The 26,928-nt window shown below is 45.3% G+C and overlaps 1 protein-coding gene across 14 annotated transcripts in view; it reads right to left on the reverse strand.

Annotated features, from left to right (window-relative positions):
* The window catches only part of EHMT1 (euchromatic histone lysine methyltransferase 1), a 2,375,011-nt gene that overhangs the window by 272,574 nt on the left and 2,075,509 nt on the right, over nt 1–26,928 (reverse strand). The window lies entirely within an intron of this gene.

Raw genomic sequence — 26,928 nt, forward strand, 5'->3', positions numbered from 1 at the left:
ATGCAATCACTGCACTATAGCATTTCAAAATGTGTCATCCCTTTGTTAGGAAACACCAAGATAACACCACAGCAAGCTTCACTCAGAAAATAAATACCAGAATCAATACTGGCCATGGATAAAAGAAACAATTTATTTGCAAGCTTCTAGACAGGCATAGAAGTCACAATCTCTGATGGCATGAATGCCAGTGTTCCACATTAGCACAGAACACCATTTCTTATTCGCCCAGAGTGAATTATCACTCATCAATGGTTAGTGCTTACTGAGTGGCCTGGATCAGTCTGAACTCAGAAAAAAAACCATTTAAAGGCACTATCAAAAAACAAATGTCAGATTTTAAAACAAGACATTTAGGAATTCCCAAAATGAATACCTTATGTTAGACTATTTTAACTTTCAAGAAGTTGAACCACTCCTTGATATGAAAAAAAGTAAGCGCTGTGAGAGGTTTCTTAAAAATGCAGACTCTTTAATCCTCCAAAAAGACATCAGTTGAATGCTAAACATGCAAGGTCATGTCATTCTAGGAAATCTACACTATGCCAGCCAGTCTCAAAAATCAAACACTGTTGGGCCAAAAACAATGCTACAACCCTTACCCTAAAATGCATGTTTGCTGTGCTTTTCAAAAATTTAATTTTTAAGGTGACAATTCAAGATATCGAAATGCTACAAGACCCTTGCCAAAAATAGACTTATTGTACTAAGGGTAAGGAGAAAAACCTGGCAGAATGATATGAAAAAGTCCAAAGAGAGCAAAAGAAGCCTGCATGGAATAAACAAACAATAAATGTTCTCAAACATTTATACCAACATAATAAGCATTTTATAAAGCGAAAAATCTTGTGCCAACTACAAGATCTGCCCATTTAAACACATTTTTTATTTTTTATTTTAACTTCAGTTTACTGATTTTCCAACATAAAGCATACAGACAATGCCACGAGGAGCGAGCTAGCCTCACAGGAGAGAAAGAAACCAAAAGAAAATATTAGCAAATAACTTTTCTAGCAAGTGGTGCCTTTGGGATACTTCCCAGCCCCTACTGGAGGTACAAACATACTCATGTCGATGACCTCCCGCCAGAGATATTAGTTCTCTCCCTACTAGAATAGCATAACCCAGAACAAAACCTAAACCCCTCCCCCTCAGTCAACCGGGCCTATCCCTCTCCCACCCACCTTCAACTATCGTCCACACTATTGTGAGGGCCTGTCCGTCTAGGTAAGAGTTAGATGTGGAGGTTGATACAGATATAGGTCGTAGGTCGTGTGCATCGTCAGCGGGACTTGAGTGCAGGTGTATCGTCGCCGGGCCGCCTTGTTTTTTTACATCATATTTATATGAAGTCTTATGTGAATGGGTCAAGTAGTTTCCATGCGTGGGTTGTCGCCGGGGTTTTGACGTTTAAACGCAGCCCGTTCTAGTGTGCAGATGTTGGCCAGTTGCCCCGTCCACTGTGTTACAGATGGGAAGAGGGCGATTTCCAGAGGATATGCCCAGAAGCTTGCGGGCAGTGAAAAGCATGATACCTATGACCCTACAGATGAGAGCATCCGAGTGCCTCTCTCTGTGCCCAGCCCCGAGCGACATGGAATCAGGGGAGACCGATATGTCGGATTCTGGGAAGTGTGAGGTCACTTGATTATATATACATTGCCAGTAGTCCTTCAGCTAGGGACAGGAATATAATACGTGACCCATCGTGCCCAGGTCCTTGCACCCACGCCAACAGTTAGGGGTGGAGATCAAACCCATTTAAACAATTTTCTTTTTTTTAATGCAGAAATACAAAGGAAAATTGTTTTGATAATTTTCGTTTCTGGAAATAAAACTAAAATAAAACAAAAAGACTTGAAATAAAACGAGCAAGAGTTTTGTTCTTAAACTAGGAATTCATTAGCTCTTAGCACACAGGCGCTAGAGATCACACATGCACAGAAGAGGTCTCCAGAAAACGTGATGGAGAGTAGAATAAGTTTCCTAAATAGCTGCTCAATGATCTCGCAATAAGGGCACAATTATTAGTTGTTTAGAGTTAGGTTATTTTTTATACTGAGCTCTGTAGCCATTTGCTTGGTGCTCTGGTGGACCTGGAAAAGAGGGGAAGTGGGTTGATTAGTGGTATATTAGGCAAGATTTGGTGCAGTACTGTTAAGGATTTCAAATCAGGCAACACACACTGGGGACCAGGACCCTTGGTCTTAGCCTAGGAAGTAGCACGCAATTGGAATGCTTTCTCTTTATTTTCTGCAAATTCAAACTGAGCTGGCACCCAACCCGTCTCACACACCCTTTTTCAAATACCTTGGGTCACAATGGACCATGAACCAGGCCGGTTGGTAAGAATGCAATATTTATTTATTTTAAAATTCAAAGAAAATCACACAAATTCTAATATTGGGCAGCAATCACCAAAGGGGTGATAATTACAATATAAGCTGAAGAAATACACTTGGCTCACCTCCTACTAGAACATACCCAAAGCATAGATGAATAGGAACACTTTTGAAAATACAGGTAATTAGCACCGGAGTTGAGACTTCCCCCGGCAATGCTCTCCCAAACCCTAATGAATCGAATTTGGAGTGGATAGAAAGAAGCAGCAGGGAGTCAGAGATATGAGATAGCAAACAGAATCCGAACCCGACCTTCCCTCACAAAATAAGAGGATTTTAAAACCCTTTGCAATGGCATGAAAGGACACTCGGAATTTGACAAATAATTAATGTACGGTTAAATCAATGAGGCAAATATGATTTCCCATAATAGCAGGAATGTATAAACACTAGCAACCACAAGGCAGGGTATCAACGAAAAGCATACAGTTCAAAAGCAAGCTGAGAGTAAGAACAGCCAAATCACACGTTGGAAAGTGGCATGTTTCTCAATTGCAGTTTTAAATGTCAAAAACGTTTAAGAAAAATGGGTGAAATACTCGAAATAGGAAAAGTGTTTGTTGGGCTGGGGAATAGATGCACATCAAAAGGACAATATAGAAGTGAAAGGATGGCTATAGCTGAAGAATTGGATGAGATTGGTAAGATAAAAGGAGGTTCGGTTTTGGAAAAATAAAAATGTGAAAGAGAAAATTGGAAAGAAAAAACTTTACTTATACTAGATTATCAAGAAGATCGCTCTGCCCATGAAACAGGTTAAGCGTCTGGATTGACCCGCTCCACGCTGAGTTTCTCTTTATGTGGACATTACTTACAACATTCAAAATATTACTAAGGAGTTACAAGATGGGGTGAATGAAAGACTGGCGCTAGCACTAGGAATCAAGGACTGGATGCACAGAATATTCTAACAGTTTTGGACAAGTTATCAGGGTATGGATAGGATTACTTGGAGAGTAGAACAAAGCAAGGGTAAAGATGGGGTAGGCTATGTGTTATGGGATGGGGAATACTCCCAGTCTGCTCTTGAATTTGGGATTAGGAACAGTCAACCGGGTTCTGGACTCCAAGACTAGGGTCACCAGGTAGCGGCGGACTCTCCTAGCAGAACAGCTGTGCCTGTCTGGTCACTGGATAGCAAGTACAGCTGGATGGCAGGGGTACAGCAGGCATGCAGTTAGTGGGCTAAAAGCCGATCTGGTCACAGGATGCTCCCCAAAAGGGGTACTACAGCTTTTCCACTTTGTTATTGGGGTTTTTTAGTGGGATTTCAGGATTTAAGCCTTGCTGAGATAAGGTCAGCTAGGCTTTGACCAGGCAGTAGAATCTGGCAAGATGAATGCACAATATCAGGATACTCGGGGCTGGAAATTCTGGAGAGCCTCTGTCTAGAGTTCTGTCAGCCTCCCTTATTTATAAGGCATGGCCAATTCATAGGATTATACAGAGGGGCAGGTTTAGCTGGGCATGCCTCTAACAACTGGATTGGTCAGGGGTGATTGTTACCGCCTAGCTGTCAGCTGGTTGGAGTTTTAGGGACATGGCATCAGCTTTATGATGTGGCTTTACAATGCATATGATCATCCCACAGTTACTTTAGCTAAAACCATTCTTCACATAGATCACACATTTACGCAATTGTGGCATTTTTACAAATTACCTAGGCAGATTACATATTTCACACAGAGCATGACAGTCCAACTCTCTAGTTTGTGAGACTTTGTTTCGTCGGTCTAATCATTTCTTGTCATTTTCAGTGATAAATATTCGACCTAAAATTCTATAACTTTATACATGTGTATAGATTATCATAAGGCATGTAAGTATTGAATTTCTAAGTGGCATCATGTACACTTTTCTCAAAATATTCAATTCTCTGCCATTTCTGTTCCCAATATGGCAGTGAAGGCTACCACTTGTTGTTTAAAAGCCACAAAAATTACATTTAAATTGTTAACTTTTTACATTCCCGCAAAGTCCTGTTGCAGAGATAAAAGTCTTTTATTAATAAAATAGTATTTTGAGACAAATGGTCAGCATTGTCTACCAAATAAGAACATAGCTTACAAGGCTGCTCTTGAGCTGGCTTTGAAGCTCCCAGTAAAAGTTGCGAGGACATGCGATTTCCTATCTCAAACGTATGTGTCCCAGAATCATCTCTTTTGTAAGAGGCCTCTGCCCAGATGAAAGTCTGATGGGCATGCGATGTTTAGTGCTTTTGATCCATTCAAAGTTTTCAAAGGTAGCAATAAGCACGCATGTGTCCCAGATATATTTGTAGCTCCTTCTGTTGCTAGCAACCCCCCCAAACCTGTTTGGCTAGTTTTAGAAGGCAGCCCATGTCTTTATTTCTTTATTTTATTTTTGTTCTGAATCAGAAGCAAGCCTTTTGAATAAAACATCCCATATATGTTTCCCAGCAAAACCCCCTTTACATTACTAGGCAAGGACAAGTTTTTATTCAACATTGTACTTTTAAAACAGGCATTTTTTTTGGTTTGCAAAAGCCCATGAATGCTGCTGGGATTTCTCTTTTAAAAGGTTTACTCTTCCATCTGGCTTCCCAATATTGTTAGCAGCCCCAGTCAGTTTCTTTTATACAGCAGTTTGTTCAGGACTCAGGTTCACTGAAATGGACATATGCCCATAAAGCTAGGGTTTCTTTGAGTCATTGATTATTGATATTTTGTAACCTCAAAGACAAGCGTTTTCCCGTGCAGCAGAAAATAAAGCTTCTGTTAATTTCCCAGCTCTGGCCTGACACAGCCTGTCATGCAGGGATAATGCTCTCTTCTGCTAGAGCACAATCTGGATATGGATGAGCATGGCAGGGTTTCATTGATCGTCAGGGCAGCAACCTTTTCAATGTAAAATATTCCCTTTTCAATGGGAAATTTTTGCAAGCAGCAGAGCAGCGTTGCTTTTCAATTCACTTTGTTTGGTGCACACAAGAACACATACTGGCGGCCTTTCTCAGTGTGCTCCCAGTTCCAACTTGCCCCATAGTTGTTTGGCAAGATGGTGCAGCCATAATTTTGTAGCTGCAAAACGTAGTTTTGATGCAATGGTGCTCCAAGGAGGCAGCACAGCCATGTTGCTGTTAACTGCTGAAGTGCAGCTTGATCATGGATGGGAATTCTCCTTTGTCTGCACTACAACAATCTTGTCCTCCTGGCAATAGGAACCCAACCTTTGGTATAAGTTTGTACTACACAGGTTGGTAGTGTGGCTGAGCAGCCGGGCTCATCTCAAGAGGGGTCAATTTGAGCAGTAGGGTAGTTACACAGAGATTCACAGTGCCAAGTATCTAAATAAACACTTACACTCAAGGTTTCTTGATTAAACATTTATTAATTTAACAGTCAGTCTGAATAAGCCTTCTTCAGAAGCTTATCTAACTGCAGCAAGTACCCATTGGGATGGCAACAGACACTTCATACACTCAGGTGACTTAAATAGTTAGGACACTGTAGACATTAATATATCACTGGTACATTTAGAGCAATACTGGGAGGAATGTCAAAGAAAAGGGTTATAGATTAAGACAAGAGCTCACACAATTCTTCTGGAGCAGGTAAGTACTTTTGAACCCCCAATGCAAAGTAAGTTAACCCCTTCCTTGAAGGAAAGGTAAAGCACAATGTCAGAGGTAAGAAGAATCATTCGGGGAGACAGGCCAGCCAATGTCAATTGGGGCGAAAGTCTAGGTGATCTGAGGCACGTCTTGCAGTTAAGTAAAAGTCTTGCAAAATGTTTTAGAAGTCTTTGTAGAAAAAGTAGAATCAATGTAGGGCCACAAGCTGGGAGTCTTGTGAGAGGTAAAGATGCAAGCAACTCTATAGAAGCAACCAAGAAAAGTCTCGACTGAGATCACGTAAGGCTACAACAAGAGGCAAGTCCTCTCAAGCTCTACAGTACTTTGGTTAGAAGAAAAGGTTCCAGCTGGCTTCTGTTCCTGTGTAGCTCTGCAGATCCTTTTGTTGCTGGGCCTCAGTCGTGGGGACAAGAGGGAGGACTTGTGGGGACTTCTGCACTGCAATGGGACGGTCAGCATCCGAAAAGGACAAACTTCAATTCAGCAGCACTTCACAGTTACAGCTCCTTACGTCTCAGCAAATAGCACCACCACTGACTCTCGGATACCACTCTGGAATTTCCTCTCATCTGGGGTCCAGCACTCTGTTGAAGTGGTTCAGGCTTGGTCAGTCCTGCTTACTGGGAGACCGGAGGATCTTCCACAAGCTCGGGTCCGACTTAAAAGTGATGCACTCGATCTGGTGTTCTTCTCCCTGGCACTTCGGTTCCAACAGCAGCAGCAGAAGTTCAGCCAGCTCTGAGAGGATGTCCAAACGAGTTCACTTTGGAGTTGATTGGTCCCACCAATTCAAGGGGAGAAGTCGTCCTTGCAGGGCTTCTCGAGTTGAGGCGAATTCGGAGCTTCGGCACAGCAGCAGGGCTTCCATGTGCAAACCAGCAGTTGCAGCAGGCGTCTTTTCCAAGTTCTTCTTCGGATTCCTTCGTCCAGTGGTCGACTGTGCCTTCCAAGTCAAAAGCCTTGCTTTTTATGCAGGTTTCTCCCATTCATTTCAGCCTAGCTGTCAATCACACAGCGACCAGACAGCCAGCCCGCCAATCACCTTTGGGTGCATTCTTGTAACGAAGGGGATTAAGCACAGGGAGTTTCGGGCACCTCACTTACTGCCAGACATTCTGGAGCCAGAGGTGGGCTTTACTCTTGATTCCTGCCAAAGACGAGGCGAACAAAGGGACCAAGCCTGGTTTGGCACGCAGAGTAAATCTCAAGGACATTTCCAGGAAGAAATGATGAAAAAATGATACCAGGCCTTTTTGACAAAATGGGCACCCATGGGTGCCTTACTGCAGCTGCGAATGCAGCCCGTGGTAAAAACACACAATGGTAGTAAAAAGTAAACCACTGCCACCAGCCATTAATTGTAGAAAGGCTAACAAAAAAAAAATCTTACATGAGAAACTAGACAAAGGGGATACCAAGTAACCCCTCCAGCACCCTGTGGTAAGATGGTGGGTACTGGGTCTAGAAATTTACAAAACGCAGGTAAAGTCAATTTCACTTCAAGGCTCTTGAAAACAGTTTCACCATGAGAAGGTATTTAAACCTTTGGGAAATCTAAGAGACTTCCCTGTGCCACTGCACTGAAGGTGCTGTGTGACAATGTAAAGATGATGCCTATGGAGTTTGTCAGACTCCAAAAACTAAGAGACACAATGTTTAAATAACAGAAAAATTCATGAGTGTGGGAAAAATGTCACTCTCTCCAGGTTAAAAATTTTAAAGTCCCATAGTCCAGCAAAAGTGCCGGGGATCTCTAAGGTAGAGAGGAATTAGCACATTTCTGAGAAGTCTCCCTCACATGGTACAAGAGGGAAAACGCAAGTTGTACGCATGCAGTTTGGAAGTACTGTGTGCAACGGGTCAGTGTGGAGAGCTCTTGTGTTATCCATGTCTTGAAGGAAGCCCTGTGTGATCGGATGTATACCAATTGATCTTTTCACAATTGATTGCGGGAGAATTGAAATTCTGCACAATTGATCGTGAAATGGAGGTCAATTAGGAATTATATGCGCAGGGAAACCCCCACTCAATCCAAAAAACCCAGCAACCACCTACCCAATCCCATCATATTTAGGACCACAAACCCACCCCACACACACACACACACACACACACACACACACACACACACACACACACACATATATATATATGGGATACATTACTCACCGTAATCGTATTTCTGATGCTTGTATCTGCTTAGATTCACATGCTGTGCATAGGCCGACATCTAGTGGAAGCTGCGGAGTATTACAGTTTGTTTTTCGAAAGTCGAAAATGGGCGTCGACACAGGCGTGCCAGTAATACTATCCCTAGTGTGACGTCCACTGTACCCAAGATCCCTCACGCGTGTAGGATCCTCAGATTGTATTTTTTCTGACATGAGGAAGCATGAGGAGTAGCGTGAGTACAGATAATCCAAGCAGATAAACAGAAAGGTAAGACTACAAGCAATCATGCGCCTTCTCTCGGAGGGGAGGAAGGGTGGGTCGCATGTGAATCTAAGCAGATACAAGCATCAGAAATACGATTACGGTGAGTAATGTATCCCTTCTGAGGCTTGTGGAATCTGCTTAGATCACATGCTGTGCATAGATTAGCGAGCAGTACCAGAAGAAGGAGGTGGGAAGTGAGAAGGGTCATGAGCAAACAGGTGTCTTAGAACCGCTTGTCCCACTTGTGTATCTGTCTTGGAATGAGTGTCAATGCAGTAATGCTGAGTAAAAGTGTGAATAGAGCTCCAAGTAGCCGCTTTGCAAATGGTGTCGAGGGGAACATTTGCAATGAAAGCCAGAGTGGCACCAATGCCTCTAGTAGAGTGGGCCCTTGGCGTAAAAGGCAGAGTCTTTTCAGAAAGAGAGTAACACAGCTGTATACAGTTGATAATCCACTTCGAGATAGCGCCTTTAGAGACGCGATCCCCCTCTCTGCCTGTAGCTACGGAGACAAACAGTTGATCTGTTTTCCTTAGCGGTCTGGTTTTATTTACATAGTATAGGACCGCCCTACGCACATCTAGGGTGTGTAGTTTCACCTCAGCCGAGCTTTGTGGGTTTTGGAAGAAAGCCGGAAGCTCGATGGACTGGTTTACATGGAACTTGGATATGAATTTAGGTGAGAACCTAGGGTGTGTGCGTAAAACCAGTTTGTCCTTGTGGATAGTAAAGAAAGGATCTTGCACTGACAGAGCCTGAATTTCACTGACCCTTCTTATGGAGGTAATGGCTACTAAGAAGGCCGTTTTATAAGTCAGGTGTTTGAGACTACTTTTATGCATGGGTTCGAATGGGGGTCCCATGAGCTTAGCTAGCACCACGTTGAGGTCCCATCCTGGCGGTGGGTTCGAAATAGGAGGGTGAAGTCTCTTTACTCCTTCCATGAAGGCTTTAACCACTGGCACTTTCCACCACGAGACCTTGTTATGGGATGTGGTGTAAGCCGAGAGGGCTGCCAGGTGTACTTTCAGTGAGTTAAAAACCAACCCTGCATCCAGCAGGTGGAGCATGTATGTCACAACGTTGGAAGGAGTGCAATCAACCGGGTTGATTTGTTTATTCTGGCACCAGATAACGAATCTTTTCCACTTATCAAAGTAACAGTGCCTTGTATTTGGTTTCCTGGACTCCTTTAGAATGTCCATACACCTCTGTGGTAATTTGAGATGTCCAAACTCTATGACTTCAGGAGCCATGCTGCTAGGTTCATAGAGTTGGGTTCCTGATGCACTGTTTGACCCTGTTGCTGGGACAGTAGGTTGTACCAGGCTGGGAGTCTGATGGGTTCGCACACCGCCATCCTGCGTAGGTGTGGAAACCATGGTTGTCTCGCCCACATGGGAGCAACTAGGATGAGCGTCATCGATTCCTTGTTCATCTTGTACACCACCTTCCTGATGAGAGGAGTTGGTGGAAAAGCGTACGCAAACATCCCTGACCAGTTCATCCACAGGGCATTCCCTTGGGAGTCCGGTTGGGGGAACCTGGATGCAAATCCTGGGCATTGTTTGTTTTCGCTTGTGGCGAATAGGTCTATAGTGGGGAAACCCCACTGAGAGAAGAGATCTTCTACCACGTCTCTGTGAAGGACCCATTCGTGTTCTTCTGGGAGGGAGTCTCTGCTTAGAGCATCCGCTAGGGAATTGAGCTCCCCTGGAACATGTTGCGATGACAGGAAGATGTTCCGTCTGAGTGCCCATATCCAGATTTTCTGGGCAAGCTTGGACAGATTTGGTGAACGAGTCCCCCCTTGCTTGTTTAGATAGAACATGGCTGTCGTGCTGTCCGTCCTGATCTGCACCGACAAGTTCAGTAGATGGGGCTCGAACGCCTTTAGCGCTCGGAATACTGCCAGAAGCTCTAGCAGATTGATGTGGTTCTTGGCTACTGAGTGAGACCAGAGACCCTGAGCTGTGTGGTGGAGATGGTGAGCTCCCCACCCAGTCAGGCATGCATCTGTAGTCACCACGGCTTGTACTTCGGGATCGTAAAAGGGTTTCCCCTTTGCGAGATTCTCTCTTGTCCACCAGTGTAGGCTCTGTACGAGTGTTGGCGAAACGACCACTAGATCGTCCCAATGACCACTTGCCTGAGACCACTGTTTCGCCAACCATTCCTGCATGGGACGCATGCGCAGACGCGCGTGGGGGACCAGGTAAATGCATGACGCCATCATGCCCAGTAACCGCATAGCTTTGCGTACTGTTATCTGTTGACCTGACTGATAATGCGGAATTTGCAGAAGTATATTCCGAATTCTCTCTTCTGAAGGGAAGGTCAATCCTTTCTGAGTATCTAGGATAGCTCCTAGAAATTGTTTTGAGGTGCTTGGCACCAGACTTGACTTTTTCTCGTTGATAGAGAAGCCTAATTCGTGGAGGAGGTCGATAGTCCTCTGAATGTTTGACCTGCAAATTCCTGGGGTTTCCCCCGTTATGAGCCAGTCGTCCAGATAAGGGTACACCGGGATTGCTTCCCTGCGTAGGTGTGCAGCCGCCACCGCCAGTACCTTGGTGAATACCCTTGGTGCAGAAGCTATCCCGAAGGGCAGTACCTTGAATTGGTAGTGGCGACTGTCTACCTTGAAGCGTAAGTACTTTCTGTGCGCTGGGAGCATGGAAATATGAAAATAAGCATCTTTCATATCCAAGGTTGCCATGTAATCCCCCTTTTTTAGGAGGGGGATTACCTCTTGTAGCGTGGTCATACGGAATTTTTGGGGCTTGACATACTTGTTGGCAGGCCGCAAGTCCAATACTGGGCGCATTGTCAAATCTTTCTTTGGCACAAGGAAGTAAGTTGAATAGATACCCTTGTTTACCTGGTGTCCTGGGACGAGTTCTATCGCGTCCTTTTCTAGCAGAATGGCGATCTCCTCGAGAAGGATCCTTTGATGCTCTAGGGAGTGCACTCTTTGTCGTGGAGGATGGTTCCGGGGACGCTGCAGTAGTTCTATACAATATCCTGCGGATACTGTTGACAGCACCCATCTGTCTGAGGTGATCCCTTCCCAAGCCTGGGTGAAGGTGGAAATGCGTCCCCCTACTGGGGTTGCGTGGCAAGGGACCCTGAACTGAGCGTCACTGTTTTGGTGGAGGCGTGCCACCTCCCTTGTTGGGGCTGCCTCTGCCTCTTCCACGACCTCTCTTGTTACCCCTGCCGTAACTCTGGGTAGACAGCTGGTTGTTATTCCATTGTGTACCCTGTCCCTGGGCATAGTTGCCTCTTTGTGAATTTTGTCCGCGTGGGCGACGAAAATTACTGTTCCCCCTCTGGTTAGGGGGTTTGTTGGTAAGCTGGCCAAGGGATTTGAGAGTCTCATATTCATCTTTGGCATTTTTAAGTGCGTCTTCGACCGCTTTCCCAAACAATAGGTCGGGTTCCACTGGCTTGTCTATTAAAGAAGCCTGGGTTTCTGTCTTGAATCCCGACTGCCGTAACCACGCATGTCTTTTGATAACAGTACCTTCTGCTATCAATCTCCCTGCGTTGTCAGCGGCGTCGAAAGTTGCTTTTAAAATGCAACCAGACACGGCTCTCCCTTCTGCCGAGATCCGAGCCAGCTGGCCCTTTAATGGTTCTGGAGCAGAGGCAATGAGCGCCGCGACCTCTTCCCATTGATGGCAATTGTAACTAGCCAACAGGGTGGTGGAATTCGCAATCCTTGCTTGGTAGGCGGACGTTGAGGCTACCTTCCTGCCAAACCCGTAAAGTTTTTTGCTCTCCTTGTCGGGAGGAGCTTCTGATGAAGATAAGGGCGTGCCAGCCCTTTTTCTAGTGTTGGTAACCACTAGGGAATCTGGTTTAAGATGTCCCCTTATATACAGAGGGTCAGACTGGGCTGCCCGGAAAATCTTTTCAATTCTGGGGTTGACAGCTCTGGTGAGGTTCGGATTCACCAGGGAAGGATCTATTCTTCGTTGGATGGATTTGAGGATAGGGATGGTCTGAGCGACTGGTCTTCTCTCTCCTACAAACTCCTCCGCGAAGTCCCTTTCCTCCTGTACACCGTGGGTGTCGATGTGGAAGTGTTCCGCTGCTCGAGCGAGAACCTCGTTAAGGAGGGGCTGGTTATCAACTGGAGAGTCAGTAACTGGGGCTTCGCTTTGTACTGGGGAATCTACTCTGTAAATTTCCTGCTCATCTTCTCCCTCCTCCAGGTCCTCATCCTCCGCATAGTAATCTGTCCCGGTTTGTTCTTCCATCATGTCAAACTCCTGGTCCTCTTCAGGGAAAACTTGTCCCTGGTAACTGGGGAGTGGAGTAGAATATGGAGTGGAGTAAGGCTGAACCTCGAGGGGTTCAGGTCTTTCGACCCGGGGCTTTTTACTTAGCGGGATGGGATCGGAGGAGCCTGAGGGTGTGGCCCCTTGAGGGTTATATGAAAGAAAGTGTTCTGGGTTCTTATCATAAAAATCAGCTAAGGAAGACATCCTAGACATAACCCTGTCTATGTCTTCACTGGACCATTCCCTGGAACAGGGTATTACTTTAGCAGGTGATTTATGGGACTTTTCAAGGGTAGACTTGTGTTTGCTTGTCTGCTTAGGCTTTACAGGGGTGGAAGGCTGTGCTTTCCGCTGTTTCCCCCCTTCCCCGTGCGTGGAAAAATGTTTTCCCTGTCCCTTGGGGGCCCCAGAGACTTTCGACGCCTGGCGTCGAGGGTCTGGAAAGGTATCTGGGCGTGGGGCCTCACTGGTGTTAACCGCGGTCTCGGTATCTTGGAGCGCGGCCTGGGGGTGGAAGTCGTCTTCGTCTCCCGACGATCGAACTTCCGTTAGTGTGTGTAGCGAGGCACTCTTGGCAAGAGTGGATGATTGCCTTGCGTCGTGAGGCGATCTCGATCGAGAGCGCCCAGAGGACACCGAGTCGGACCGTTCTTTTTGTGCCTCTTTCCGGGAAGTCGACGTCGTCGAGGTCCGGTTGGTCTTAGTGTGTTTAGTGTGTGTTAGGTGTGTAGCGCTTGCGTCGCCGGGGGTCTTCCCCATAGCCGCCCTGCCGGACGACCTTCCGAGGTCGGGGACCTGCGCTCGTCGGCTGTCTTTCGACGCCGTAATGCCCTCGCCGTCCGAAAGTACGGCGTCGCTGCCATCGCTGAAGGCGCCCTCCGCTGCCATGGCCTCCTGCCTGGCGTGGTGGGCCCAACGCTTTGTCGAACGGTCCTTAAGTGTCTTAGGTTTAAACCTACTACACGCTCTGCAGTTCGCTTCGGGGTGATCCCTCGGCAAGCAGAGATTGCACGTGGCGTGCCTGTCGACCCAAGGGTATTTGCGATTGCACTTGGGGCAGAATTGAAAAGGGGTACCCTCCATACGCACCTTAAGGCAGCGGGCTGCTAAGTGTAGGAATATATATAAATGTAACTATATATCAAGAGTGAAGAGTATGTACCACCCCCCACTCTCCCTACTTGTAAGGGCCGAGGCCAGCGGCCTACTAGGCCCGGGCCGAGGCCAGCGGCCTACCGAGGCCCAGATCCGTCGTGCAGCAGTCGACGGTCGATGACTTCTCCAGCCGTCGTCGAGGTTGAGGGTCGACATTGGGGTGGGGAAGGGAATGAATAAGAATTAAAATTATAATAACAGCAAAAGTATGGCTAAGGCCAGGGAACTCCGCAAGATGCTTCCGACCAGTATGGCGGAAAAAAACAATCTGAGGATCCTACACGCGTGAGGGATCTTGGGTACAGTGGACGTCACACTAGGGATAGTATTACTGGCACGCCTGTGTCGACGCCCATTTTCGACTTTCGAAAAACAAACTGTAATACTCCGCAGCTTCCACTAGATGTCGGCCTATGCACAGCATGTGATCTAAGCAGATTCCACAAGCCTCAGAAATATATATATATAGTAAAACAAAGGTAAAGGTCAATTAGGTCCACTATTAGGTCAATTAGGACAAAGGTCAATTGTAAAAGAACAATTTGGGTAATACCGTATGATCACGGTTCAAGGTTGTATAAGGCCGGTGGTATATAAGTTGTTTGGAGAGGTGTAGCATCTGATGTTGGATGTCACTTGGGAAGGGGTATTCAATTAATGGGTGTGGGTGGCTGAGCCACTTCCAACAGCTCAGGTTTAGCCCACCAGTCCAAGGATTGAAACATTGCTCAGGGCCTTCGCAAATCAGGTAGTCCAGCAGGGCTTCACCAGGCCAAAAAATAGGAAGGGATGCTGGGCCTCTTCAGGACTAGTCCCCGGATCTTCAGTTGGCTGCTCGTCTACACAGTATACTTGGTTCCAAAGTTGATCTGAAGAAATGGCTTGAGTCCTCTTCTTATCCTAAATCCTAACTTGAAGCAAGTTCAAGCCCACCAATGGTAAGGATCTGCACTATTCAAACAGTCAGCAGTGGTCCAATCAAGAACCACTGTGGTTTTCACTCATGCCACACACCTAGACTCTCAGGCACCACGGATGGGGAATGGGACCAGACAGTCCCGCCCCTTCCCTGGGCAAAGCACCCACAAAGGCATCACTAGATGTCATCTGCAGAAGTCCTGACTGGCGGATTCTTCCGCGTTGGGGATGGATGCGCAGAGGTAGGACGTTTTAGTCCCTTCTTTGTGTCCTTGCCGCCCTAAGTAGCGCAGTGCTGCTGGGAGTATAAATTCCCTCCAGTCCCAGCGGACCTCGCGTTGCAACCCTCTCGGATGCTCTCTGCTTCCGGGTTCCCTCGCTCCTTTCAGCTGTCGCTCTTGTTCCTCGGATTGTCAGCAGTGTTTCCTGGCTTCGCCTTGCTTAGCGAAGCTTTCTCTCCTCTCCCTCTTTCCGCCCCTCGGGTGGTTCTATATCCTTTGCCTTTGGTGGTTCCGTCCCCGCGGACGTGGCTCCGCCCGCTTTCTCTCACTTCTTGCTTCTTTGGACTCCTTGTTCCCTCTCACCCTTCTTTGACTTGGCTGGCTGGGCTCTCTTGTGTTCCGTCCAACCCTTGGACTATCCACACCTTAACCGGCGGAGCTCTCACTCTCCGGCATCATTCAGCGGATCTTCATTTCTGTTCCCGCGGATCCACGTTTCAGCAAAGCATCTTCCGCCTTACCTGCTACCTCGCATTCCTGTCTGTGCTCCATCTTCCCTGCAAAAGAATAGAGGAGTCTACTAGTCTTCAGGGGTTTTTTCCCCACTGGGGTTTTCCCTTATTCCGGCTTGGTTCGTGAAAGGAGGTCCCGGGACTACTGTCTATCAGCGGTCACTGTGGCCTCCATCCGCGACAAGCACGCTCACCGGAAGAAGGAGAGAGACTACCTAGCCCGAAGACTCCTACAAGAGACAGACAGCGATTCCTGCAGTTCAGGTGAGGAGAGTGTGAAGGAAGGGGGCGAGAAAGGAGTCCGGGTACGGAACTCATCACACTAGACCACAAAAGCAGCAGCTTTCATGGGCAAGTGCATGACCTTTCCTGACCTGAGAAGCGAGGATGAAGGCCAAATAACAATATGGCCCAAGAAAAAACTGAAATCTCGTGGCACAGCCATTTTAGGGCACTAGCCACGTTTAGTAGCCATACACGGTAAACACGAATGTGTGCACTAAAAGATACTGCAAACATTGTAAAAAGGTAATTACTGTATGCACTGTTAAAATGTTACCGGAAAGGTAAAAAGACAAAAGGTATAAAAGTTATCAAGTACTGATAGTCTGAAGGACTGATCAGTTTACACATGACAAAATTAGCAAAAGGCCAGGGCAGTGAAGCTGAACATTTCACTTCACTTCACTGTAAAAAGTCAGGACTGGTTCAAAAACAGAAGCAGAAGGTGTGGGGGTCCATAGAATATGGAAGGAAAGTTGCTAAAAGGGAAATCATTCTTAACAAGGGACAGGACTTTACACCCATGTAATCCTATGGAGAACAGGTGTTGGAGCGACACAAACAGGTAGTGTCGCCCTAACCGGAATGTGTATTGGGACAAGTGCCCAGCCATTCAGCACTACACACTGCATTCATACCAGTTTCGGGCAGGGCTGTCTCAGTCTTTGTGTCAGATACTAGAGACCCATAACAAGAAGTGCATATTGGTCATCCACTCCATTCACCCAGGCCCCACTCCAAGGGCATAACCACAACATACAGTCACTAGGAAGGCTCCAGTTAGTCTGGCCTGGACTTCCCCACAATGCCACATATGAAACTTCCACCCATCAGTCAGGGGGAAGGGACAGAGGCGGGTTTCCCAGGACTTTGGCAAAACAAGGTAACAGGCAATAGAAAGCAAGAGGCCAGAGGGGGCATCTTGTTTCCTATCAGGAATCAACTGATTCCAATGGCAGGACCTGGGTATCCCCAAAATGGAGGATACTCGGAGCGGTGGTCAGTCAAAATCTCAAAAACAAAATCTCGAATGACAAAAAGCACGAAACAAAAATCTCGGAAAAAAAAAAAAAAAAAAAAAAAAAAAAAAAAAAAATCGATTTTTTTATTTATTTATTTATATATGTTTTTGGGGTCAGGTAAGTAAAAAAAAGGGGTAAAATAAAAAAAAACTGAAAAAAGGGGGTTTGGGGGGAACCCCCCCATTTTGAAAAAAAACGCATTGAAAAAAAAATTCGATATTTTTTTTCCGAGATTTTGAATTTGTGCTTTTTTTTCGAGATTTTGTTTGAGATTTTGACTATAAACCACTCGGAGCACCTATCAACTTAAGCATGAAGCTGCCACCAGCCCATACCCTGCTCTGTGAGTCACACACAGGTGCCCAGAAACATACACTAGGGGCACAAGGTTGTACCCCAACCCATGGGTGCCATAAGGGTTTCCCAAGGGTCTGTACACCAAATCAAACATAGGAAGAGCTGCACTGCCAGGAGTCCCTCCTGGGCAGAAAATACAGAACATACATGAGAAAGGACTACATAACAAGGACAGGGAAGCCCTGTCCCTCCAATGCATTTCCAGCATCACACCGACGACAGGGAATATTCATGAGCATGTGAATCCATGCCAGACCCCATGCTGGAGAAGGCAGAAGGCCTCACTTACCACCAAAACGGCAGGAGTTTTCAAAACCATCAAAAGGAAAGGGAGTCCCATAGAACACTATGAAGGTAAAGGTGCAAAATAAATCTTTCCTAACACTGGCCACTGTGTTGTCCATCATGATCAGGACAGTTTTCCATTGCATCTAAGGCAGGAAGGCCTTCAGTGCCAGTTGGATGGCCCTCAACTCCAACAAATTTATTTTGAGTTTCATCTCCGCCGAGGACTACAACCGGCTCACTGCCTCTTCATTCGGGTGTGCGCCCCAGACTTCAAGGGAAGCATCAGTCAGGACGGTCGTTTCTGGCCACTATCGCCAAAAGGGGTCTGTTGCCATCCTGTTCACTCTTCGGTTCCACCACAAAATATCCTGCGAGACCCTGATCTGAAGTCAGTCATGCTGCCTGAGAACTGTGACCTCCAACATCAAACAATGCAGGATACCATGAAATCCAGGAAACGCTTGTCGCCTTGCCCAAATCAAACTGCTTTGCTGTTGAAGACGAAGGACCTATGGAGGTGCGGGTATGCCGTTTGGTGTCCGGGATCTATACTGACATCTTTAGATACATAGTAATATTAAAATGGACAACAGCATTTTCTTTGCGTGGAACAATCTGAAGGAGTCACACTTCACATGTTTTAGACTGCATCTCTCTCCCTTCGTGGTAGTCTCGGGGTGGGTTGTATTGGCTTGTCCTGCAATTCTACATTTTTGCAGGACCATCATTTTGCTCTGTTTTTTGGGCTCATCATTGGGTTTATATCTACATGGTTTTCTTCTGTTCTTATTTATGCCTTTCTTTCTTATTCTGTTGATATAGGTCAGCATATAATTGTTTGCAGCGTTTCATTAATTATTGTAAAGCGATTCAGCGTGAAGCGCTATAGAGGAAAATAAATTTAGAAAGTCCAGCGCTGCAAGTGTGTGGGCATTTTGGAATTTGGTGACCACCTGCTGGATGTGCAAAGCCCTGTCCTCAGGTTGAAAAGCCTTAGCTGAGGAAGAGTTTGATGAACTGCAGTGTTTGTGAGAGTTTCATGTCATCCGAGACTTCTTGAAGTTGAGGGAAAAGCAGTTTGTGCAGGAAGTGGCATTTGTGGCTTAGATGTTCCCAAGACTGCTCCAGGAAGCAGGCTCTGACTAGCTAATAGTCCAGGTAGGGGGAATACGTGAATTCCCCCTCTCCTTAAACTGGCTTCCACTATTAGTTAAGACTTTCATATTTATGCTAAATATTCCTGACGTGTCAACCTCAGAACTTTTTGCTTGGACTTGGTAACTATTTTACCTTGTCCCAAGGTGAAGGGAAATCTTTTTCTCCTCTGCCTTAGTCTTTTACTCTTTTTATGGGTGACCTTTTTTATGTCTCTCCATAGTGTATGGTTGAAGTTCTAGTTTCCTACAACTTTTGGGTTTAGGATGGGCTGCCCATTTGGGCCCCCCTGTTAATTTCTCCTGCATGTACCTGGGTGAACTACTGTTCCCAAGTAGTAAAGAGGGATTTTCCTCCCCTTTACATTTTGCTTAAGTCAGACCTTCCAGTTTATAGCGATTTTGGGATTCTGCAAAATGCAGCGAAAATTGTTGTTTTTGCAAAAAGGACCATTTAAATAAAAAAAAAAAAAGATTTGCGGTTCTTTAAACTTTTTTGGACGCAAGAAATGAAATGCGCAAGCTCATCTCAACACTTGCACCAAAATTAGAGCAGCCCAATCCACTGTAGCATATAATTTGTGCCCATTCAGATGGCCTTTACACCCCTTTGCGCAAATCATGGGGGTGTTTCTGCACATTTAAAAGCACTTCTCAAATTTACAAACACAATGCGCTTTTATATGTGCAGAGATTGTAGGGAACTCTATGCGCGAGCGGTGCCACGTCATGATTGGGTCTTCCTAACACGTTCATACAATTTCGATTTTTTTTATTTTTTGTTGTTGCGACAGCAGAGTTATGAACAGCTATTGTCCCACTGGCATTTCTTATCCTCAAATTGGGTTCTTCGTTTTTTGGGGTCGCATTTTACAGTGGCATGCCCCTTAAAAGCCCATCACAGAGAAATGTGCTGGGAACCTGAAGAACATTGTTGGAAGAGCGCTTCCAACACCAACATATTCAAGGGGGGCTGGCCAGCACCAAGTGCACCATTTGTGCCACAGCTCAGCCCTGTGGAAAAGGGACTGGAGGGTGGGGTGGTGGGGGAAATACATTTTTTTAAAAAATAAAAAAAAATAAAAAATAAAAGAGATGTGAAATGGTAGGCAAGAAAGAAGAGAAGAAGCAGTGGATCAGAGGGGGAAGCAGTGGGCAAGAGCAGAGAGGAAGCAGTGGGTCGGTGGGCCAGACATCAGAGAGGGAGCAGAAGTACAGAAAGTAGAGGGAGCATGGGCTCAGTGGGAGGCCAAAAACCAGAGAGTGGTTGGCTGGAAAGAGCCAATGAGCTGCAGATTGTGAGAAAGGCGTGAAGAGTGCAACAGAATGGGAGAAAGGATGCAAGATGCAGAAGTAGCACGAAAGAATGAAAGACTGTATAGTGCAGGAGGTATTAGGGAGCCTACGGTGTGAGTTGGGAGTATGATTGGGAGTGTGGCAGAGACTGGGGAGTGCAAATTGTGTCTTTGCGTTGGTACAGAGCAGTAAGTATGCGTATGATAAAGTGAGAGGTTCGGGAATGCAAGTTATGATGGGGAATTGATGAGATGTGTGAGCTGTATTAGTGAGAGGTGTGTGGGTGTTTGGAGCACATAGAAGGAGCATATTTCCAGCATTACAAATGATAATGATCAATACTGTCAATAATATTAAATAGATAGAGTACCAAGCAAGTGGTAGAGGCAATGATACATAGCAAGACCCTGAAGACTACTCCATTGCCTGCACCCACATCTAGGATAAACAGTATGGTCCGGCATCTTGAATTGATCAGAGAACAGAGATATTTTCCGGGGTCTTCTGCAATGGTTTGGCCTGTGGGATGTTTTCACCCACGCATCCAAGCCCTACAACATCACTGTGCGTTGCTGATAGCATAAAAAGCAATGCTGCCCACCAGAAAAAGCGCAGTGAAAACCTGACAGATAAGCCACCATCCACTTTTGACAATTCCCAGACCCATCCTTTGGTTGCACACAGAGCTGCTCAAAAATTCGTTTCATTGGTGTCAAAATTTGCTGAAATCAGTGATGTGGGGTGTTCCACATCACTCTACTGCAAGGATCCCCATCAAAACATTGTCAGCAAGGATCATAACTGTCGAGCCAAATTCTCCTTTTAAATTTAAGAACAGCTGTCAAAAAGAAAATGGGTGCAGTACCATTGCACGCCACTGACCAGCACTGGCGCTCTATAAATCCTGACAGGAGAGCCGTCTTGCAGAACTGTGCATTGATCAGAAGGTGGTCTTATGTAATTAAAAGTTCAAAAGACTTGCCTGTCCATGGGAAACATTCACACCTGCCCTTTCCAGCAACAGCTCAGGATATCACATGGACCCGTTGATTGGGAGGGAGGGGACTTCCCTGCAGCCTGCAGGACACAACACAATAGTCTCTTTCAATTGAATAGAATATGCTGATTTGAGGTGTAACTGTAAACAGTGCTCTGGCAGGAAACAGGCCATGGGACCATCTGACTCACCAAGCTTCTGGGGGCGGACCCAGGCACTTTTGTGAATTTAATTGAAAGCAAATATATGTTTTATAAGAATACTGATAACTAATTGTAACCAGGTGACAGAAATGTACAACTTTGAGATTCTTAAAATGACAATTTTACTCACGGTTCAAGACTCAGCTGGTCGCTCTGTGATGTTCTGAGGCAAAACCCGGGAATTATGAATATTGTAGACACTGTGTTTATGCTAGAGACATAGTAATTTACTGTAATATGCCCAGAGAGGGAGTGTACCTCTGTGTAAATTTGGGTAAAAGTCCAATATGGCAAAACCCACTAAAAATGAAAATAAGTTGTCATTTCTGAACCCAAGCTCTTAGGAAGATCAGAGTTGGGCAAGAATGTACCTTAATTCATCTGCAATGTGTACATGTAATTTCAACAACATGTGTATCTGGGAAGCATATGTGGTTATGAAAAATCGTTTTTCTAAGTAAATGCAAAGGGGAGGGACTTCAGCCAGCCATAAAAATAGCATCACTTTGACTCATCCTGACTCACGACTCCGTTCTCCAGTCAGAGGACAGAAAATTCTCTCACCTATCAGGATCCTCAGAGGGTTGGGCGTAGAAAGTCAGCCTTCCCACCCACTTTCAAAAGACATAAAAAGAGCCACTAAGACCCAGGAAGGGACATTCATTTTCCATTTCAAACTGATTTCTTGCGAAGCACTCTGCCGGACTAGACAATATCTAGAAGGACCATCCAGAACTTAGACTCCAGAACTTTAAAGCAGAGGGGCCTGAACTACAAGCTGAATCCTTTTCAGCAGGCCTCAAAATCTTTTGCAACCTGACTCTTCAACAGCCGGGCTGTGCTTTTTGATTCTGGCTAGAACCCTATGCCAGAACCCAGAAAGCAGTGTTGTATCCAGACTGCTGTGCAGTTCCAAGAACTTTTGCCAGAACCAGATATCCAGACCAGCAGAGCAGAGCTGACCCAGATCGCTGTGAGCAGAACCGGTACCAGAGACCGTCCGTGGCGAGAGAACCGCAGCTAAACCTGTTGACCAGATCTGTGACAGAGGCCCATTCCTTCCAAGACTAGGAGTGAGTATCCTGAAAACTGTGCCAGAACCAATCTCTTAGTCTAAAATAATCTGATTCAAACCATTTTAACCTGTCCAGAACTGCATCATAGAAATCGTGTGTCCATTCTCTGATTTTAACCCTGTAAAAGTGTCATTTTGTCATTCTGAAGTTTATTTTAATTTCGAGAAACCATCTCCCCAAAAATGTCTATCTTTTGATCCAAGGAACGAGATTTAACTCATTTTGAAGCTAAGAATCATAGCTTTCCAACAAGCCCTAAACCGACTACCTTATAGATTTTCCGTAATCGCGCTCGACGCACTCGGAAAAAGTGCCACAAATTGCAACTAGCTCACTTCACCACTTGTAGAAAAATAGCTGCTTTTGCTTTGCATTGCTGAAATCCGTTTTCAACCTAATAATCCCTCATGAATCACTGATAGTGTTGACCTGAACTAATTCAAAGTAGCTGTCACCTACCCTGAATCGCCTATAGGGAATTAAAATCATTTTTAGCATTTTCACTTCAGTACAAATCACATTCAAAATATTTCTGCATGTTTTAAAAGCATACCGGTTGCTCCAAGATTACTAGAAGTTGAACTGAATCTGTATCGCATGTGGATTGTATTCCTGAAAACTGTGTGCTTTCCTTCCATCTCTTTATATTGCATAGGGGGAGTGAATTGCCACAAGGGGAAAAGTGATTATATTCTCTCTTGTTGAAACCAGATCAGTTTATTTCTGTGCTGCATTCTTTCCATCATTGTTTTTCCTTGAAACCATAAAAGTATTCTCTGCTACTTTACCCTTTCTATACCAACTCTGAAGTGATTACAAAAGTGTGCTAGTGAAATATTATCCATTGTTGATCACCGTCATATTCATAAGAGCGATCAAATATTAATTTATTATAAAAGTGTGATATATATATTGTTCAATTTTCAAATAAATCTTTTAATTTGCAAAACAAACCTACTTCTTGGCTCAGTGAGGTCAGGGGGATTCAAAGAGATGGGCGTTATACAAGGGTTTATCATCCAGATTTATGAACTAGTCATACAAATATATAAATAAGGGCTTTCATTGGGCATCCCAGACTAGGCACTGACTTAGTTGGAGTACTGAATTGAAGTCGCTTAACAGGCCGAAGCCTCCCGCCTGGGAGGTAGCACCACCCTGGCCGCCAAAGGGTTACCCTGGGCCGGATCAGCTCTTTTTGCCTTTTAGAGGGCGGCAGCCATCAGCTTGATTGACGAGGGCGATGGGCCTTCACGGTAGGACTGACACCTTGTCCTGCTTGGCCTTCTCCGGTTTCTCACGCAGCTTCCCTGGGGTAGCTGACTTTCTCTTCAATGAAGAACTGGAGCAATGGCTGGAGATTGCGGTTGATGGTTACGAACACGCCCTGGCCGTCGTAGGACCTGCATGCGCAGCGACCCAGTCGGAAGCGGACTTGCAGTGCTTGGCATGGTCTTGGGCTCCCACGGATGGGGCGCCCTCAAAGGACGTAGAAGCCTGCTCAGGCTGGATTCAGGTGAGGTATGTCCCTGTGGACCACACAGGGTAGAGGCCTTGGCTTTGAACCACAGCACCAGTCTGACGTGTCGATTCTTCATTGTGTGCTTGGTAAAGACACGACAGATCTCGCAATGGTCTTCCTTGTGCGTCGGGTGAAGATAATAAAGACACTGGAAATGCTGGTCGTCCGTGAAAACATTCCGCAAGCCACAGCTGGTGCAGAGCTAGAAGAGGGAAGCCCCATCCTCCTCCTGCTCCGACATGATCTGGCGCGGTGTAGGCCTGATGGCCTTCTGGAAAATTCCAAGAAGAGACTCGACAATTTCGCCCTTGAGGGGCAATGAAAGATGCCAAAAAACTGATCCCCGTTAATTGGATCAACAAATGATGGAGAACACAGGCTCGATTGAACACCAAAAGGGTTTTCCTAGCCAAAAAGCGCATAAAATGCTGAAAGCTCTAAGAGCGAAACACGAGGACTCCCAACACTTGAACGTGCGATAAAAATGTGAATATGGCTTAGGGAGAGGACAGTGATTGGCTGGGGGCAGCATGACCCAGAGCTCAGTGATTGGGTTACAGGAGAAAGAGTTTATAACCTAAAGTGAAAGTTTATTCTTTTACCAAGGATTCCCAGCCTGACGACTGGGAATATTCATGAGCATGTGAATCCATGCCAGACCCCATGCTGCAGAACAGGGCAAATAAATCCTATTCACAAACTCTGTACCCTCTCAATATCCAGGAACTCAAGCAAAGGGGGAGTTAGGATTTTATGATCCTACAAGAAAAAGTAACAGACATTGCATTAGAAGTGCCGATATAGGAACAGAAAATTAAGGAGCCGCAACACTCTGTAGCAGAGGATGTCGCCTTGGAGGCTCAAACATTTTCAATTTTTGGAGCCAAACCAAAGAATAAAGCCTCACTAAAGCAGATTCCTCAAAGGAAGAAATCCAAGAATGAAACAAGACTCGGGAAAACCAAATCTAACGGGTCTAGGAGTTTCTTGCGAAATCTAAGAATGGAAGAAGAGACTAATAACTGTCCAACCAAGAAAATCTCTGCTGAGAAACACTGAGTTGACGGCGGACACAAGCCAGGAATCTGATATGGAGGACCAATATGAGCCTGATATCCCATCACTAATAGAGGACCAAGTGGAAGACCTGATGGAACTGTTTTTCTGACGATGACAAGAGTGATTTAAACAACAGCAGGGTAAATGGTATCGATGGAAATTTAGAGTCCGCTTTAGCTAACCCGCAATCACCCAAATATGTGTCATCAAATCAAGTACAAGACCTGTCAAAGAGCCTGTGTTTTATATCACTGGAAGAGAGGAGAACCAGGGATATCACAAAACATCTAAATGATCGAAATAAATCATCAGACGATAATTTTAAACAAGTAAGTTTCAAACAGGAAGAACCAGAAGACCAAAGTAGAACTGCTTCAAACGCGCCAAAGTAATGGACAAGGATCAAAGCATTATAAGCAGTGCGAGAAATATGTAAAGTTAAATAATCAAGTACATGTTAAAACAAGAAAAGTTGAAGCGGCCATGGAGATGAGCTGATGCTGGAACAGATTCTAAGTATAGAAGACGGGCTAATCCTAAATCTGAATAATATTCTTAGACTGTTCCATCATGTACCAAATCACATGTTTATCGCCTCTTGGGATATAACAGTCGAATTCCACGCAGAAGAAAAACTTGACACTGTTAGCATACAGATTGCTTCTAATATTGTGTGCAATCAAATTCTGGCAGCAGCACATGCTATAAAATCGTTAGGTTTAGGAATTTACGACCAGGAAAATGCAAACATAACCTCGAGAGCAGAGGATAAAACAACAAGAAGGATTGGAGTACATGGAATTGGAAAAAATCTATCATAAAACAGGAAAAATGACCGATTCCGGTTTTGGGGAGAGGCGGAGAAGAACAAAATTACAACTATGATAACAAACCTTTATAGATCAGCTACAAAACATCTAGTGAAGTAAGAAATACCTTCTGTAAAACACGAAGAAATGAAGCAATCAACAAAGTGAATGATTACTGTTGCGATTGGCTTGCAGGAAGCTTGGCCTCAAGGAATGAAGTAGCTCGCTGCTGACAACCCCAGAAGAATCACGCGATTATTATCATGGAACACGAGAGGATTTAAACACCTTTTTAATAACACATGCTTGGATTGGGAAAAAAACGATATTTTTTGCTTACAAGAAACGTGGCTGTGGGAGAAACCACTGATTGATGGGTTTCTCTGTATATCTCAACCCAGCAGTGAAAGGTACTAAAGGACGCCCTAAATCTGGCCTGATAACCATCATAAGAAATGGGCTAGACTGGTAGGTGCTAGAAAATCTAAACAACTCCCTATATACAACATCCGATAGCTCTAGGGACTAGAGCACAGAGTACCTGTGTGTGGTAACTATTAATACACATTTATTAGAACTCGGCCGACAGAGAGACATTAAATCTGGTTGAACAAGTAACCAAATTAATAGACCAAGGAAAAACTACATATCCCAACTTGAAAGTAATGATATGTGGAGACCTGAATATTGAGTGTTTGAACCATGAGATAAATAGTAATATCCCCCATGAAGATCCTTACAAATCTAAGAAAGGCAGGACTTTCTCCTGGATTGCAGTATATGGTAGAAAGAGAACTCCACATATGTTGAACGAAAATATTCCTGGTGATATCCTCGGTGCGGCAACATGGAGACAGGAAAATCAATCAGCCACACTGGATTATTGTTTCGCTTCCCTGAATATCTCAAATGAAATTACCTCATTGGAAGTGGTGAAGACGGATGAAAGTGATCATGACATCATTGAAATAAGGTGGAGTAAAACTCTAAAAGAAAATCAAGGGGTAAATAGTGGAAGGATCGATTTAGAACCTGAAAGAAATAGGTTCCTTGAGTTTGCCCGGATGGTCCGACTTCCTCTTGGCTGAAGATGCTGAGCATTGGCTGGTGACGGAGGCTGGAGACATCGAACGCACCCTGGCCGTTGAGGAGCCCATGGCAACATCGCTCCTGGTGACAGTTTACTCTCGGTGCTTAGCCTTCTGTTGGACCCCCGCGGGAGGGGCGCCCTCAAAGGTCTTAGAAGCCTGCTTGTCATGATTCCTGCCCCTCATGTCCCCAGCCCTCCAAGACGTCCGGCTGGAGCCAGGCCACGATCACCTACATGGCCCTTAA

The sequence above is a fragment of the Ambystoma mexicanum genome, chromosome 8 (genome assembly GCF_040938575.1).
Source record: "Ambystoma mexicanum isolate Mex_15411 chromosome 8, UKY_AmexF1_1, whole genome shotgun sequence".
Taxonomy (NCBI): Eukaryota; Metazoa; Chordata; class Amphibia; order Caudata; family Ambystomatidae; genus Ambystoma; species Ambystoma mexicanum.